The 19,911-nt window shown below is 39.4% G+C and overlaps 1 pseudogene across 1 annotated transcript; it reads left to right on the top strand.

Moving 5' to 3' along the window:
- Positions 1–2,307: 2,307 nt before the first annotated feature.
- LOC110504022 (uncharacterized) lies at positions 2,308–4,817 on the top strand (annotated as a pseudogene). The gene is made up of 6 exons (XR_016491253.1): positions 2,308–2,338; positions 2,951–3,183; positions 3,306–3,484; positions 4,009–4,063; positions 4,110–4,119; positions 4,176–4,817. The product of XR_016491253.1 is annotated as an uncharacterized LOC110504022 (transcript).
- The last annotated feature ends 15,094 nt before the right edge of the window (positions 4,818–19,911 follow it).

The raw sequence follows: 19,911 nt of genomic DNA, 5'->3' as shown, positions 1-19,911 counted from the left end.
GCCTGGTCCATGAGTTTTGTTGGGCGGCCCTCTCTTGGCAGGTTTGATCTGGTGCCATATACTTTCCATGTTTTAATAATGGATTTAATGGTGCTCCATGGGATGTTCGAAGTTTCTGATATTTTTTTATTACCCAACCCTGATCTGTACTTCTCCACAATATTTTCCCTGACCTGTTTGGAGAGCTCCTTGGTATTCATGGTGCCGCTTGCTTGGTGGTGCCCCTTGCTTAGTGGTGTTGCAGACTCTGGGGCCTTTCAGAACAGGTGTAAATATACTGAGATCATGTGACATATCATGTGACACTTAGATTGCACACAGATGGACTTTATTTAACTAATTATGTGACCTCTGAATGTAATTGGTTGCACCAGATCTTATTTAGGGGCTTCATAGCAAAGGGGGAATACATATGCGCACACCACTTTCCGTTTACATTTTTTAGAATGTTTTTAAAACAGGTTATTATTGTCATTTCACTTCACCAATTTGGACTATTTTGTGTATGTCCATTGCATGAAATCCAAATAAAAATCTATTTAAATTACAGGTCGCAACGCAACAAAATAGGAAAAACGCCCAAAACGCCAAAATAGGAAAAACGCCACTGTAAAGCAGGGGTTGACAACCTTTTGTGTGCAGTGCCAATTTACAATTTATTCTACCATCCAGGTTGCATCACATCCGGCCGTGATTGGGAGTCCCATAGGGACGTGCACAATTGGCCCAGCATCGTCCAGACTTGGCCGGGAGTAGGCCGTCATTGTAAATAAGAATTTGTTCTGAACTGACTTGTCTAGTTAAATAAAGGTTACATTTATTAAAATTACATGTAAAATCAAAAAATATATAATGATCTGCGCGCCAGTTATGATTTTCATATGTGCATTACAACTAATTGCCCACTAACGGAAGAAATCAATAACTCACTAAACAGAGGCGATTTCCATTAGCACCAAGCTTGATCTTGTGACACGGATTCTCTTGGTGAATGACACAGAGACATTTATCCACGCAGTGGCCAATCTTATCTTCAATCAGCTATACGAATCCTTTATGTTTCCCCACCACAGCGGGGGCACCGTCAGTTGTGATAGCGAATATGTTTTTAATATCGACACCTCTCTCCTCAAAATGATCTGTGAAGGCTTTTGCTACATCTTCTCCTTCAGTAATACCATGCAAGGGTTATAGACAAAGCAGCTCCTCACGTACCTGCTCTGAGTCACAGTATCTTCCAACAACTGCCAGACGTGGAATGTCATTCACATCCTCACTCTCATCAAGAGCCACACTAAACACAGGTGCATCTTTTAACGCTAGTTTGCTGCGCCTTTACATTTTCAACCATCTCGGTAACGCACCTTTCAACAGTTATGGCAGACACAGGCATGTCTTTTATCTTTGAGATGATTGTGTCTTTGTTAGGCCAACCATCAAATAAAGCCAGCAAAATACTGAGGAAAGCCTGCTTGATATATTCCCCATTAGTAAATGGTTTTCGATGTTTAGCAATGCACTGTGCAACTTTATAGCTCCCCTCTGTATCTTGATTTTTGACTGCATGTAGAATTCTAAACACACTGCTTTGCTTTTCATATCTGGGCACGGCACTAGATTCCTGCAGTTTTGTCCACCTCGTCCTTTAAGTTTTTCTCATGTCTCATTTCAAAATAATGCCGTATACTTCATGTCCGACAAACAACAGTTTTACAACAGAGAGCGCAAACAGACCGATCCTTCTGTAAAACGAATCCATATTCCTTTGATCAAGAGGCAAAAGTTAGCGGACATCTGCCTTATCTTTCTTAGCTGATGACATTTTCCACCCTGAACTTTTTTTAAATAACGTGCTTGCTAACTGCTAGCCATGTGAAAACGACTCTCTCATCTACAGCGCTGCCTTGGTTTTGAATTTGGAAATAAGAAATAATAAACTGGAAAATAAGTGACATAATATACCTCCAGCCAAGGCTTAGCACTCCACGGCAAAAAATATATTTGTATTTTTTTTTTCGGGGGGGGGGGGGGGGGGGGGGGGGGGGGTGCCCTCACGTGCCTTAGGTTGCCGACCCCTGACATGCAGTATATATCTATATCTATGTCTTCTCCTGGCATGGTGGGCTTTTTCTGCTGCGATGTAGCATGCAACTACATACAGTATACCATAATTATATCTGTCATAGTGGATCTCTTTACCCATAATGCACAGTTATACTACTGCCTTTAAGTTGTATTGATGAAGAAATATAACTCCATTTTTATTTAATAGTTTCCAGTACCAGTACCCATCCTCTTGCAGTACACATGCTCCTGCACTTATCCCCACAAGATACAGGTACAGGATGCTAGAATGCCGAAGCAAATGCCATACCATCCTTAACATTTGTTAATATAGCCAAGCTATTCTTTTCATGAATTCTGTCATGTTATTATTTGAATTTTTCTTTATCTCCACAAGACTCCCTGATGCAGGACCTACAGGAGCTGATGGGGAGTTTCACGGGGCCAGATTATCATGTAACCCCAAAGGTTGTGCGATGCAGAGATTTGCCTGCCCAGGCATCTTCTCTGTGCTGCATGTGACATAGCCACCCATAGCACCAAGGTTTTGCACGACAAGGAGTCTCTGTTTGAAGGGTCATTTCGCCCCTTGTCCTCAATCACCGTAATTCATCAGGATGATTAGGGGTCCCTTAACTTCCAGGAGCTGAAGGTGTGTGTTTATTGTTTAGGTGTTTCAAATTAAATCTGATCGCAACTCCTGCAATACCAACTTTTTAGTCTTGCTGCCAATTTTCAATGCATCAGCATTTACAGTCCAAATATATATAACAATTTGGTATCACATTTTGGTTTCTAGTTTATCTTTTTCCCATGGCTGTGCAACAGCTGTATGGTTGTTTAAAGAATGTAATTCATCGCTTCTTAATAATTACTCCTGACTCAGGGCACTACAACCTGTCCCTTCCTGCTCTGAACTGCTCCGGATATCTGAGACATTGGACAGTAGGGCTGGACGAAGTTGTAAAGAGTGGCCACTGGCCAGCTACCGTGACTCACCAGACCATCTTCTCAATGGACCTCTTCAAGTCCTTTGAAGACATGAAGGTGTTGACCCCAGGATGCTCCCGTCAAGCCTTTGTGTGAGTTCTTGACAGAAGAACAAAGCCCTTTGGCAGGGTAAGTGTATATACTCATCAAAATATATTTTTTATGTATTAGGGGTTAATATTTGTTCATATTTGTACCTAATATAAAATGTGCACCTTACTTATACCTCTGTTTGTTTTGCATGTTATTAGAGTGGAAAGATATGTGGCGACACATTCCAGAAGGCATTCCTCGATTGGACGTACGGGCGGTTTGAAATAAACCAGCTTTTTAGAAGCGATCTACTCCATTTTCCTGCCTGCTCACAGGAGATGCATGCTGTATCAGTGGATGGGAATCGCAAGCAATACCGCTTCCACAAAGCTTCAGGGTTTGTACTACCTTCTTATGTGTTGATGTTTTGTTCAGGTTATAATTATACCTTCTTAAATTTCATGCTGGTCTTCTTTTTGCTATGAAGTATATTTTTGTGATGTTAAATTGCAGATGGTCTAAACTAGAATGTCATTTTCCATGAAAAAAAAATTGTGGGACAGTAATTTGTCTTTTTGCTGTATCCAATCCCCTCTGAGACACACACACACACACACACACACACACACACACACACACACACACACACACACACACACACACACACACACACACACACACACACACACACACACAGAGAGAGGTTGGAGAAACACGGTCAGATGTCTGGGATTTGAACAAGCAACCCACCTCTCTAACCTCTAGGCTACTTGCCATACCTCAATGTTTTGGTTTGATGTATAATTTTGTCATGTAATCTTGCAGTCTCACTTTCTATTTTGTGTTGAGAAGGGCTTATACTATTTTGAAAGTTTCTATTTAACCTTTATTTAACTAGGAATGTCTTATGGTGTTTTCCAGGCGAAAGACGATGATGTCATCCTTCATCAAACATGTCCATACAAAGACCAACCATGTAATTATTCTCACAGCTTCTATAACATAGCTTTAATGTCACCCAGTTTAGATGTTGTTAGTTTTCAGTTAATCTCGGCACTTCACCGTGATTTTCATGTTGTATACGCCAGGCAAAGGAGTGTGTGGCACGTCAGACTGGACAGCGGCCAAAGAGACGTCAGGAAAATCATCTGCCAAAGTAGATGAGGAGGGCATTGAGATAGCAGTTTGCTGACACGGTGTGCTCCTCAAGGCCCTCAACATGTACAGAGGCAAGATATACTGTATGTCTACGCAATGTACTTGCAGAAGGAGTTGTCTTCTCCTGGCATGGTGGGCTTTTTCTGCTGCGATGTAGCATGCAAATACTGGCCATATTTGCAGAAAGTTGTGCAGGCATGCCCAGAGTTGGGGGAGCTTCTAAAAATGCACCCTCTCCTATCTGTTATCCATCAATCAATCAAACGTATTTATAAAGCCATTCTTATGTCAGCTGATGTCACAAAGTGCTGTACAGAAACCCAGCCTAAAACCCCGAACAGCAAGCAATGCAGGTGTAGAAGCACAGTGGCTAGCAAAAACTCACTAGAAAGGCCAGAACCTAGAGAGAAACCAGGCTATGAGGGGTGGCCAGGTGGGTGGAGATTATAACATAACATGGCCAAGATGTTCAAATTTTCATAGATGACCAGCAGGGTTAAATAATATTATGCATGCGAAGGCGCATGAATGGGCTTGTGAGGTAATTGTTTTCCTTCATGACGGTTTTTGTGTTATGTAGAAAGGATACTGTAATGCTTTTTAAAAGAATAGAATGAATGTATCATTAAAATATTTATATATTTGTTCATTTTGGCATTATATTATAGTCGCGCAGGTGAGTAGTTTTATAATCAGAGCTGCTGTCACGACAAAGTACATGTCCAAGGTTGATAAGTGTATTATTATAACATAACTAATGCTGAAGAAGGTTAATGATTGCAACATAATTCCCTTAATTATGTTTAACTATTAAGTGGTTTTCATATTTTAGCTCCAGCACACTTCAATTAAGAAGATCAAACTAATTGCCCCTCTCCTTGCCACAGTGTAGAGACTTGCGTACCTCAATTACCCTGAGTGCTAAGCCAGAAGGGGGTTTATAGCCCCGGCAGGTGCAACCAAGCCGGCCAGGTCAAAGGGTAGGAGGCAGACAAAGCAGTCCATGGTCCTCCATGTCGGAGGTTGGGCTTGGGGCTAACTACCCCACCCCGGAAAAACTGAAACATTGACATATGGAAACCAAATAAACTGCCCCAAAGCAGAACATTTTCTTGGACACATGTTACTGCTGAAGGGAGAAGATTACAGTGAATGACATTTACTTTTGGGGCTTAACTGATGATGCTATGATGATATTATGTTATGCTATGTTAATGATGTTATTGTTGTTGTTTTTTAAAATCTTACACATGACTGAAATGGCAGTTTTTATGTTGATTGGTTAGGCACACAGTAGTAATTTATTAGAATAACTGACTGAAGATGTTTTTCCAACAGTGCGCACATGTTTTATCACACTACTGGCAATGGGCTGGAATAAGAGGAAGTTTGCCAACATGGATTGCATGTGGGGGGGGGGGGCCTTTCATAAAAAATATATATTTGACCTGCTTTCTCATTATTGTTTATCTATTTATACATGTCTAATCTTCTGTCTGCAATCCTGGCTCAGCTTTTTAATATTTTTACAAGTCATCTTGATGTAGGAAAACATTAAGATGACTGTTTACCTTAAAGTCAAATCTTTTAGTGTGATTCACTTGAATAATTAGAACCTTCACCTATGTTATTCCTCAATTGAATTGTATTTTTTTCAGAATGTCAAAAGACTAAAGGAGGAGACTAGCTTCCTTGAAGATAAGTGGGCAGAGCTGGACATAAACGAAGCTGTGCTTCAGGAGTGGGTTGCTGAGGTCCAGCAGTGGCCTGAAAGTATGTTCGGTTCTGAACAAATAGAGCATATGGCCCACCCCGAAAACCATCTGACTACAGTCCTATCCCATACTATGTTTCCAACAGGTTCTAATTTTTCAAGTGAATCATACTAAAATATTTGACTTTAAGCAGTGTCTTCTCTCTTCAACTGCTGACCTTATCTCGAGTTGAGTTCCACTTCCCTCATTGCCCTAGTTCCTCAGCAACTGGCGTGCCTTATCAGGAAGTGAAACTAGACTGCTCCCCTTTGTCTCCTTCCTTAGAAATATCAATATTCAGCAGAATATTAATATTTGAACAGAAAATGACATTTCTTCACATCCCCTTGCCTCACTCAGTAACTTTCCAAGCACAAAGTTCCTATTAACTCTCAATTGTCCCCTAACATATACATTTCTTATACATGTAAAGTCATCAATACATTCTAATATGATGACAGGAATAACTATATTTCAAGCCAGAATCCAACATGTGGAAAAGTGAATGTTTCTCTGTCTCTCAACTTTATAATTGTATTGATGTCAGTGGAGTCATGTTTGTAACTTGTCTTATGTTTGACAGCCAATCTTCAGGATAGTCAGACAGGGCATCTCCAGAAGAAGATTGAGGGGCCTTACCTCATTGTGAAACAGAGGAAACACTACCTCTACTGTTTGACAGGTAAGCCCCAACAACAATATGACCTTAAACTCATTAGAAATCAAGCAATAAAACTGATTTGTGAAAGAAAATGCATTAGTCATTCACAAATCAGTGCCTCTAAAGTAGCTCTGTAACCTATTGTCATGTAATATATCTAAATCTACAGTCAGTCTAATCAGCCCTTTTTATTCAGACGGCAACAAGAGAAGGCATCAGATTCTGAGAAAAATTGTTGAGGACAAGGCAGCCTTGACAACTGCCATTGTTGAACTTCCCACACAGTAGGCAGAGTTTAGGCTCCCCACAGTGGATGAGCTGCTCAATACTGACAGCTTTTTGTGGTCATGGGAGAGACCTAGCACCAGTAAGTATATGATTACAGAAGGTACAGTATCTATTGTGACTGAAATTTTACCTTCAGTGTAGGCTGCAATCATTGCTGTTGTTCTACTATATACCTCTGTGAGTTTACATCTCACAGGCAACAGCCATCTTGCCATTAAAAAGGCAATCTTCGACAGACTGATGTTGGTGAACAGACTGCAGGAGGAAGAGAGGATCCTGGTGCAGGAGATGAAGAGGCACTGGGGAGCCTACAAAGAGCAGTGGGAACTCTGGAGGCACTGTCCATACAGCTGCAAGATCAGAGTGAGTTGAGGTTTATACTATTTTTGGACTTAACTTTTTGTCTTGCTTTACAAATACCCTCCACAGTATTTTGTGTAGTGGAATTGTAAATAATGTACTGCTTTACATATGATTTTTAGGCAATGCAGAGGAGTTGTCAGAGGGAGGAATGGCCTTCTCTTCCTCCTGAAGAGAAGATTGAGTGAACTGACACAAGAACAAGACAACACCAGGAACACCTACCAAAAGCTGATTCTGGGAGAAGGGGCTATTTTTAATGACTCTGATGCAAATGAAAACTCAGATGAAGATAGAAGTCCTATTACTGAGAGCTCAAATGGCGACTGCTATGCTTTCTGAAATCATACACCACCCCGCCCTCTTTCTCTCGGTCTCTCTCTATTCCGCAGGAGAGGGTTAAGGCTGCCACCACCTCCCTCATGAGCAGCCAGGGTTCCGACATTGACCCCTGACCCCTTATCTTCTGAATGCATCCAGGGAAATGTATTTTGCTTGATGATGTGCTAGTGGAGATTTGTTGCCATGTTTCCTCTCCTCACCTCCTCCCCTTCCGGTCCTAGACTATGGCGACATCATCAGCAACTCAGAATGTTGGTTGAGGATCTCTTTACTGAGGAATGTGGTTGTGACAGTTTTTGTGTTATGTAGAAAGGATACTGTAATGCTTTTTAAAAGAATAGAATGAATGTATCATTAAAATATTTATATATTTGTTCATTTTGGCATTATATTATAGTCGCGCAGGTGAGTAGTTTTATAATCAGAGCTGCTGTCACGACAAAGTACATGTCCAAGGCTGATAAGTGTATTATTATAACATAACTAATGCTGAAGAAGGTTAAGGATTGCAACATAATTCCCTTAATAATGTTTAACTATTAAGTGGTCTTCATATTTTAGCTCCAGGACACTTCAATTAAGAAGATCAAACTAATTGCCCCTCTCCTTGCCACGGTGTAGAGACTTGCGTACCTCAATTACCCTGAGTGCTAAGCCAGAAGGGGGTTTATAGCCCCGGCAGGTGCAACCAAGCCGGCCAGGTCAAAGGGTAGGAGGCAGACAAAGCAGTCCATGGTCCTCCATGTCGGAGGTTGGGCTTGGGGCTAACTACCCCACCCCGGAAAAACTGAAACATTGACATATGGAAACCAAATAAACTGCCCCAAAGCAGAACATTTTCTTGGACACATGTTACTGCTGAAGGGAGAAGATTACAGTGAAGGACATTTACTTTTGGGGCTTAACTGATGATGCTATGATGATATTATGTTATGCTATGTTAATGATGTTATTGTTGTTGTTTTTTAAAATCTTACACATGACTGAAATGGCAGTTTTTATGTTGATTGGTTAGGCACACAGTAGTAATTTATTAGAATAACTGACTGAAGATGTTTTTCCAACAGTGCGCACATATTTTATCACACTACTGGCAATGGGCTGGAATAAGAGGAAGTTTGCCAACATGGATTGCATGTTGGTAAAGATATATATGAAGGTATTGGGGGGGGGGATCATACACCACCCCGCCCTCTTTCTCTCGGACTCTCTCTCTCCCGCAGGAGAGGGGGAAGGCTGCCACCACCTCCCTCGTGAGCAGCCAGGGTTCCGACATTGACCCCTGACCCCTTATCTTCTGAACGCATCCAGGGAAATGTATTTTGCTTGATGATGTGCTAGTGGAGATTTGTTGCCATGTTTCCTCTCCTCACCTCCTCCCCTTCCGGTCCTAGACTATGGCGACATCATCAGCAACTCAGAATGTTGGTTGAGGATCTCTTTACTGAGGAATGTGGTTGTTCTTCATGATTAAAAATATCTATATATTTTCTGTGCAGCGGGCTAAACAAACTTAAATAACACCCATCCCAAAACCCCAACAAGGAACAGGTTAAAACAATTAGACAAAAACAAACGAAAAGGAAAAAGGGATCGGTGGCAGCTAGTAGACCGACGACGACGACCGCCGAGCGCCACCCGAACAGGAAGGGGAGCCTCCTTCGGTGGTATTCGTGGCACTAAGTGTAGCTATAGATTAAAATACATATAGGCCTACTTGTATATCATCATGGTTTATATGCTGTATATATAGCCTACCATGCTACTATGTTTATTACCTTACGTGCATTCTTTCTGTAGGCTTCTTTCTGTAAGCTACCACTGCATCATATTGACATGCTGCACGATTTTTACAGGTGCATTTATCTGCTTGGGTTAACAGAGGGATGTGTTTTCTGAAGGTGAAAGCCAAATCATGGCAAAGCTGCTCTATTTGGATAGGAAGTGAGAATTCAGTGCATAATTGTCTTGCTTATCAGAAATATGCTGTGCCGAAAACCATGGCAAAATAGGTGCGGTTATGGCCATTATGCGAAGAATGGGTATCGTGGTTGAATGGCCATATAAAGGGTGTAAAATGTTTAAATAATATATTTTCGAGGTTCTCAAGGCTCCAATATCAATATAAAACAGTAGTTATATACATTTACATACATACACTTGTTTTCTGCAATAATGTTCTATACACCCCTACAAAACCTTCTATTTTAACAAGCCATGTCTGGTCATGGAATCCATCAAAATAAAGAAAGTCTCACACTCCATGTGTAATCTCCCAGCAATTTAATGGGTATTTACCAACGTTTCGGCATCACTGTGCCTTCCTCAGGTCTTGGAATCCAAACAAGTATATTTTTGTTTTTTTGTAGCTCAGACTTGTGGCTTGGCACAAAATATATTTAAATCAGACATACTTGTGCAATCCCATACCTCTGGTGGCCATGGGGTGCTCAGTAGCACCCCTCAAATGTGCAAATTTTCCAAACTTTTATGATTTGTATGTCAAAAACAGATTAACATATCCGAACATTATTGTACATGAAGGTTAACTAAGGGATCCTAATCAGGAGGCTCCCACATTTCAAACTTAAATATTAAGGACTGAAACACACAGAAAGTGCACCAATTTAAATGTATGTATGTTTCAATGAAGGTATATCAATTTACAGGCATATTATAATGACATTGGCGAATATATTGATAAGAATAATTTTGGGTTTAGAAAAATAAACTACAAAAGTTCGCCATATTTGTAGTTTGCAACTTATCCGGTTTAGGGAAGAAAATGTGTCATTATTTTTGCATACATGATTTCATAAAAAACGGTTATTGTATAAGCAAACGTAAACGTGATTCAAATTAAAGACAGATGCAGCTAAAATAATTTATAAACACTATAAAAAATAAATAATACAAATCTGACATGATCACATAATTATTATTATTTATTTTTTAATATAACATTTTAAATTACAATACAAAACAAACAGAAGACATCACTACATGCATATTTTTGCTGATTAAACATAAAATAGCATAAAAAAATTACAAATACTTTCAAAAGTTAAAGTTCCTAAAATAAAATACATTTAAAAAAGATAAAAGACAGGGTTTACAGTTGCATAAACTTATGATAGAGTTGTAAGAACACAGTGGGTTTTTTTATTGACTAATTCTAGAGATTTGATTAGATATTGGATTTCAAGTAAAATTGTATTGCATTTAGGGACAGATTTCAAATATTTGTTTTTGTGTATATACAATTTACCAGAGAGAATTAAGAAACGAACGACTAACTCAGTGATTTTGTTTTCATTTAAATTATGACATTAGATCTTTCATTGTAAATACATGGGTCTTATTGATTAGATAAAAAATGTAAATACTTAACTCGCTCCAAACTAACTTCACAGCCAAACTCATAAAAAATGTGTATAATAGTTTCTCCTTCTTTATCACAGAAAAGGCATATGTCCTCTAAATCCATGAATTAAGTTATTGCAAGGGTATATTTTGTGCAAGATTTGAAAGTGAATTTATTTTACTTTATTTGATATACACAATTTGTGAGGGAGCAACCAAGTATTCTTCCATTCAATTTCAGTAATATGAGCGTTCCAGAAGAATTTCCCTCTAGGAGAGATCTTGTTCTTGGAGTGAAAAAGTTATCTTATGAATGTTTATTACATTTCTTATCCAGCAGGGGGAAACCTTCTAACATAAATTGTGCATCTATCGTGACATGTTCGCCAAAACACAAATGAGATTTCATGAATTGAGTAAGTCCTGAAGGTATTGCTTTGCATATAGAATTAAATTCTTTATAGTGTATTGGGAAGTTATAGGTTTCTAAGAACGTTCTATAGGAGAGTATATTTCCTTCTTTATCAAATAAATCAAGCACAAATATAATATGTATTTCGAACTACTTAGGAAAGAACAAAGACTTGTTCAGAGGATCACATGATACCCTTCCTACAAAGGAGTATCAACGTCAGGCGACGTAACCGTACCGGAAAAACCCAGCAGTGACCCAAAATACGGAGAGAGAGAGAAAGATGTCTGTTCGAACTTTGAAGTGCATGTTTCCCATTCTCCCTCTTTTACAATTTATTTCCTCTAATTGTAATAATACAAACAATTGCGAGCTTTACTAGCAAACGTCGCTGTTGCCATAAATACGGGACCTGTTCAGCAGGGCTCAACTTTACATAGGCAATCGTGTTAGAGGTACAAAGTATAACAACACTTCAATATTGACCAAGAACACACCGATTAAGTATGACCTGTATCGCCTGCTAATGAATGTATGCCCTATACATATTTTAGCAGTTTATTGACCTGAGAATTGTTGTTACTGAACTAAATATTAATTTAACTCTGGAGTTTATTTTGGTCGCCACAGAATTGGGGAAATCTGATTAAATTTTTTTGGTTGGCCCCTTGTGTGGAACAATACACAGAATTCCTCGAAATTAGATATTCTGGTACCTTAAATGATTGATTAGAGACTTTGTTACAGAATGCGATTGCTTTTCTTAAATATGTTTAATGTGTATTATGTGTTTTATTATAGTGTGTTTTATTTGCAGAGCCCCACCTATTTTGAGCCCCACATTTTTATGCAAAAAAAAAAAAACGTTTTTTGGGGGGGCTTGCCTGTTTTGTATGTTATGTTGGCATTAATACGTATCACATATCAGTTTGCAAACAATGTTAAAAAATATATACATCATTGAGTTCTTAAAGCTGCATACAAACATGGTCTCTTTTTTTTCTTTTCATGAGTAAGGCAGCTCCAAAATGCAGGTGTTTCAGCCTAGCTGAGTGCTTTCTGTGGTGATGGGGCAAGCGAGCAGAAAATACGGAGCGTTGCGCCATGATTGGCTCAGTGTTCTGTCATTCATGGGGACACTACATCACAGCCAAGTCTAAGGGTAGAGGTAGAAAATTCTAGCCCCTTGGGTGCTGGCATAGAGTTACATTAGAAGTGCCCATCCAAGAAGGCTGAAGGTCATTGGCCACAGTAGCTTTGATTGGACTGAACATGTCAACATCATACTTTCAAAATCTTAGCTAGCCGTCATCATGAATCAAGTAGACAATCTACTGACAAATAATTTTTAATCATTGTCATATGAAGAGAAATAATGAAGAGAAATTATTGCCATTGGACATAAATATTGCACAACAAGTTGGAAATCGCAAAATCAACAATGAGTGGTTTGGAAGGAATCAGTGACAGTGGCTAACTCTGCAAGCATTGCAAAACAGTTACTAGCTTGCTATTCAGTGGAGTGGCTGTGTGGCCCCAAATCTAGCATTAAGGGGCTATTTTCCAATTTAAAATGATGAACATTCAACATTGGCCATGCTGTCAATAAAGCATGATTTGTGCATCACTCAAAACATCTGTTAACTCGGAACTGCAATAACTTGACTTCAGTGAGTTCAAGACAACTGGGAAGTCAGGAATAAACAAGCTGTCACGATCGTCGTATTGAGTAGACCAAAGCGCAGCGTGGTGTGAATGCATGATTTTAATGAAAGACGAAAAAACCACGAAGTATACTAACAAGACAACCGTGACTGCTAACGTGCAACATAACATAGACAATAACCCACCAACCACAACACAAAACAGGCTACCTAAATATGGTTCCCAATCAGAGACAACGACAAACACCTGCCACTGATTGAGAACCATATCAGGCCAAAACACATAGAAATAGACAAACTAGACATACAACATAGAATGCCCACTCATATCACACCCTGATCAAACAAAACATAGAAACAAACAACGCAAATCATGGTCAAAGTGTGACAGTACCCCCCCTAAGGTTCGGACTCCGGCCGCAAAACCTAAACCTATAGGGGATCGTCTGGGTGGGCATGTGGCGGCTCTGGCGTGGGACGTGGACCCCACTCCATGATAGTCATTGCCCTCTTCAAGGGCCTCTTTAGAGTGACAACCCTCGCCTCCGTCCTTGGGCCTAAGACCCTAATTAAAGGCCCCACTGGACTGAGGAGCACCTCTGGACTGAGGGGCAGCTCCGGACTGACTTGGTAGTGCACATGTAGCCTATAACCTGTTTTAGAGACAGTTAATAATCAAATATTGTGTGAGCTTCATTGTCTGCTTATAGGCCCCCTTTATTTATCCTACGGTTCTGACTTGGTGTACAGGGAGAACACTAAGAACGGCACAAGTTCTGAATTCTGTTGCTGTACATTTCAAAAGTGCTTAACAAATAGTTATATTGACTGTCCGTCCTAGCTCGTTTATTAATTCCTTAATCGAAATTATGGATTGCCTCTTATCCGTTTGTTGTCACCTTATGTCATAGTTAATTAATATATTGTTTAGTGTTGTGTAATGTAGTGGCTTTGCTGGCATGAATCCCACTTTTTTTTCCCCATCCAAGATTTACATGCTAAAATCACCACTGTTTATTTGTAATGCATACAGTGGGGCAAAAAAGTATTTAGTCAGCCACCAATTGTGCAAGTTCTCCCACTTAAAAAGATGAGAGAGGCCTGTAATTTTCATCATAGTTACACTTCAACTATGACAGACAAAATGAGAGAAACAATCCAGAAAATCACATTGTAGGATTTTTAATGAATTTATTTGCAAAGTATGGTGGAAAATAACTATTTGGTCACCTACAACAAGCAAGATTTCTGGCTCTCACAGACCTGTAACTTCTTCTTTAAGAGGCTCCTCTGTCCTCCACTCGTTACCTGTATTAATGGCACCTGTTTGAACTTGTTATCAGTATAAAAGACACCTGTCCACAACCTCAAACAGTCACAGTCCAAACTCCACTATTGCCAAGACCAAAGAGCTGTCAAAGGACACCAGAAACAAAATTGTAGCCCTGCACCGGGCTGGGAAAACTGAATCTGCAATAGGTAAGCAGCTTGGTTTGAAGAAATCAACTGTGGGAGCAATTATTAGGAAATGGAAGACATACAAGACCACTGATAATCTCCCTCGATCTGGGGCTCCACGCAAAATGGGTCTTTCAGCATGACAATGATCCCAAACACACCGCCCGGGCAACGAAGGAGTGGCTTCGTAAGAAGCATTTCAAGGTCCTGGAGTGGCCTAGCCAGTCTCTAGATCTCAACCCCATAGAAAATCTTTGGAGGGAGTTGAAAGTCCGTGTTGCCCAGCAACAGTAAAATATATCACTAGCCACTTTAAACAATGCTACCTAATATAATGTTTACATACCCTACATTATTCATCTCATATGTATACGTATATACTGTTCTCTATATCATCTACTGCATCTTTATGTAATACATGTATCACTAGCCACTTTAACTATGCCACTTTGTTTACATACTCATCTCATATGTATATACTGCACTCAATACCATCTACTGTATCTTGCCTATGCCGCTCTGTACCATCACTCATTCATATATCTTTATGTACATATTCTTTATCCCCTTACACTTGTGTATATAAGGTAGTAGTTTTGGAATTGTTAGCTAGATTACTTGTTGGTTATTACTGCATTGTCGGAACTAGAAGCACAAGCATTTCGCTACACTCGCATTAACATCTGCTAACCATGTGTATGTGACAAATATTTTTTATTTTTTTGATTTGATTTGAACATTCACTGCTCTAGAGGAGATCTGCATGGAGGAATGGGCCAAAATACCAGCAACAGTGTGTGAAAACTTACAGAAAACGTTTGACCTCTGTCATTGCCAACAAAGGGTATATAACAAAGTATTGAGATAAACTTTTGTTAATGACCAAATACTTATTTTCCACCATAATTTGCAAATAAATTCATTAAAAATCGTACAATGTGATTTTCTGGATTTGTTTTCCTCATTTTGTCTGTCATAGTTGAAGTGTACCTATGATGAAATTACAAGCCTCTCTCATATTTTTAAGTGGGAGAACTTGCACAATTGGTGGCTGACTAAATACTTTTTTGCCCCACTGTATGTAGGGCTGTTGTGTTTAATCTATGTACTGGGTTTTATTTGTAAATGTATACAGGGCTCTCTTGTAAAAATATTTGTATCTCAATGTGACTCCCTGTTTAAATAATGGTTAATAGAAATATTAAATTCTACTAGGCCTAACCCTGATTGCAGACTAACTTTGATATTAGGCCTACACATGTACTATTGATAAAACAATATTAATTGGGTAGATTATAATAATTGTAGTGTCATGGAGACACCCCTTGTTGTCCTGGTCTCATTACATATTGACAGGCTACATGTATGCATGCCATCTACCATTGTGTCCTCCTGGCTCTTCCAACTGCCATATCTGCTGCTTTCCTGATTCATCGTACAACTTGTAGATCTGTCATACAGCATGTAGATGTTTATGCAATTAAACAATACTCTAGGATTATTTTGGATCCTAATAATTAAATACCTTCATAAAGCACAGACCACACATTGGAAACTGAAGAGGATTTATTATATGGAGATAAGTGGGGGAGTAGATAGAGAAAGAATGCGAGAGCTCCTTCACATCTATAGGAACAAGAGTAGCCTTTAGGAGATGGTAGGTAGGTGGACCCTGGTGCTCTGCCATTTTCTGCCACTGCAATGAAACAAACAACAAAATGATCAAACCACATCAAGATAGGTCAAATGGAAGAATTAAAAAAAAATACTTTTGTGGTTGAATTTTTTTCTTACTTAGTTGCTTCTCTGTTTTGGGACACTTGTGCATAAGGCAGAGGTGGGGGTGAATGCACAGATGGATGGGTGAGGGGAAGAGACTCATTTGGGATTCCGCAAGAATCGAATCGTGGACCTAGGTGCAGTGCTTGATTTGGACTAAAATAGGTGCTGATGCTCATTTTGGGTGCTGGTACTGTTAACATTTAGTTGCAGGAACTCCACAATACTTTTGAGCTAATATTCTATAAGAGGAACAGGAGCTCATGCAGTAGTAAATCTGAGGTGCCTGTACTCAGCCGCGGTGAGCCTCAACCCAAGTCCAGCATTGCATTTGTCCCAATAGATAGTAATAGTGATAGAACTCTGACATAGCAGCCTACTTACCAGGGGCATGGCTTCCATCTGATTAACTCTGCCCCTTTATTAACAGAATAAAATAAAAAAAATAGTTTTTGCAATCACTTGCTTTGTGGTTGTGTAATTTACAACACCTTTTACTAAATTCAAAAATGTACTCAATTGGATGATGGAATTGACTATACTGACTACCACATGGTTGGTAGTGAAACACTTAGATGGCACATACTCATTATTTGCTGGGTCCAAATTCACTCCCTACCCCTCCTCCTTGGCCCTGACTTAACCCTTATATTTTTCTTAAGGGTCTGGATAGGTATAATCAGGAAAGTGGTGGAGCTTACACCATATTGCTTACACCTTTCACATATAGAAAAATGGAAGGCTTAGGGCCAAGGGAAAGAGTCAGGCAGTGTACTGGGACCGACTGATTCACTATGGGTAAAGCCCAAATCACACGGGAGCCTTTTTTATATGTGCGCGAACAAGCATGTTCACGCAGGAAAAAGAATGCATGGGAGTCAATGAGAGAAAACAGCTATGAGTGTCAAAGGCATCACAAGTATATATAAAGTCAAATTATAAGCTATTTTTCCACACGGCGCAATGCTGGTAAAATGATCTGATATAGTCTCAGAAAATAGACTGTGCATTGTTAAAGAGTCTGGAATTGTGAAGTGCAGGTTAGCGTTCAGTTAAAGTGTTTTTTTATTCTGTAAATAAGTTTAACTGCAAGCCAATATTATGTATAGAATAGTGCTTATGAAGCACTATGATTGTACAGTTCAAAGGAAGTGGTACAAATTAATCAAATCTGTTTTAGAGATTGAGTGGTGCAACATATATGCAGGTGCAGAAAGTAAGTTTAATGATAAGAAGAAGCAGATGAACAAAACAGAAGGGTATGCAGACAGGCATCCAAGACTCTCATTAAGTATGTACTATATGTACAAATACGCACAATGTTTTTGCCATAAGTTTGTGCTATTAGTGCATAAAAACATTGTGCTAATGTTGGAATTAAAATGGATCATTTACATAACATGCCTACCACTTTGAAGATGCAAAATATGTTTTATTGTGAAACAAACAAGAAATAAGACAAAAAAACTGAAAACTTGAGCATGCATAACTATCCCCCCCCCCCCCCCCCCCCCCCTCAAAGTCAATACTTTGTAGAGCCACCTTTTGCAGCAATTACAGCTGCAAGTCTCTTGGGGTATGTTTCTATAAGGTTGGCATATCTAGCCACTGGGATTTGTGGTCATTATTGAAGGCTAAACTGCTCCAGCTCCTTCAAGTTGGATGGGTTCCCCTGGTGTACAGCAATCTTTAAATCATACCACAGATTCTCAATTGGATTGAGGTCTGGGCTTTTGATAAGGCCATTGATTGTACATTTTTTTATCAGAAATATGTCTAATGTCAACCTAATCTCATTTTCATCCCTGCATCAAATGACCTAACACCTATTCTGAATGTCAACAAGATTTATCCCCCTCACAAACATACTGACCAGACCGCTCCTCCGCTTGCGCATGTTGATTTTGTCCACCCAGACCAGACGTGATCAGGCCATGCAGGTTGAAATATCAAAACGAACTCTGAACCAATTGCTGTTGCTAGCTAATTTGTCCTGGGATATAAACATTGGGTTGTTATTTTAGCTGAAATGCACATGTTCCTCTACTACGACAATTAATCCACAGATAAAAGGGCAAAAATGTGTTTCTGGTAATCTCTCCTCCTTCACGCCTCTTCTTCTTTGGACTTCATATGGAGGTTGGCAACCAACTTAAATGTAGGTGCATTATCACTACCGACTGGAGTGTGGTCCCTAAATTCATATTTTCAATCAATCATGCTCCTAAAAACCAATGAGGATATGGGAGAAGCGGGACTTGCAGCGCATCAAGGGTCACAATTTGAACAAAGTTATATTTTAGCACCTGGCTACGCAGATGCTTGTTGATGTGCGCGATCAGTGTGGGTGCAATGATTGAATAACTTGTATGTGTACATTTATTTTGCAACGCTTGCGCACATGAAGCGAGCAGTGTGGTCAGCATGTTACAACAATTCTGTTATTGTTTTTAGAGTGCTGAAAAGAACCTCAAGAATGTTGGTGATGACGTTGTGCTCCACCTGCTTGACGATAAACCATTTTTCAAAAATTTAACTCCTGTCTATTTTACTCGTTGTGATTGCATAATGTTGTTACAACTGTCCAGTTCTCAAACACACCACATTATCCTCTTCCCAATATGGAAGTTACGGCAATCATCTCAAAGCTTTGTAGTTTTATTCTAGCTTTCATTCGGCTTACATCTTGCACACCTGGGAAACGAGCACCGCCTTTACATGTCTGTCTGCAAGCAGCCAAGTAGTCAAACCAGTCCGAATATTTGGAACATCACCTCTGCAAGACGTTCACAGGTAAAACGAACTATTGTTGTATACATTCAAAATCGATTTCCAAATGTACATTCATAATACATTCAGACATATATTTTTAACAAAAGTTATTCATATTTAATTCACATGCAATATGCCTATACTCCATTTCTACAGAAGTAAACTCATCAGCTGTAGTTGTACATAGTCATGGATGTTGAACCCGGCTGTGGAGACAATAATGGAAACCTTAAGCCTGGTAATAACATTCACACAATAGAGACCTAAATACCTATTTCTAATGAAATACAGGTTGGTTGGGCAAATAATCTTTGTAAATGTCATGTATCCTGTTCACCTACATAGTTATATTTTAAGAGGTCTATGATGTGAAATACATATACAGTGCCTTCAGAAAGTATTCAGATTCCTTGACTTTTAACACATTTTGTTAGGTTACAGCCTTATTCTAAAAAATAAAAAAAAATCCTAATCAATCTACACCCAATACCCCATAATGACAAAGCAAAAACAGTTTTTTTAGAAATGTTTGCTAATTTATTCAAATCAACAGAAATGCCACATTTACATAAGTATTCAGACCCTTTACTCAGCACTTTCTTGAAGCACCTTTGGCAGCAATTACACCCTAGAGTGTTCTTGGGTATGATGCTACAAGCTTTGCACACCTGTATTTGGGGAGTTTCTCCCATTCTTCTCAGCAGATCCTCTCAAGCTGTCAGGTTGGATGCTGAGCGTTGCTGCGCAGCTATTTTCAGGTCTCTCCAGAGATGTTCAATCGGGTTCAAGTCCGGGCTCCGGCTGGGCCACTTA

Source organism: Oncorhynchus mykiss, chromosome 24, assembly GCF_057628025.1.
Source record: "Oncorhynchus mykiss isolate SJ-2025 chromosome 24, ASM5762802v1, whole genome shotgun sequence".
Taxonomy (NCBI): Eukaryota; Metazoa; Chordata; class Actinopteri; order Salmoniformes; family Salmonidae; genus Oncorhynchus; species Oncorhynchus mykiss.
Note: the sequence above shows the minus strand (reverse complement) of the source record. Positions and strands in the feature narration are given on the sequence as shown.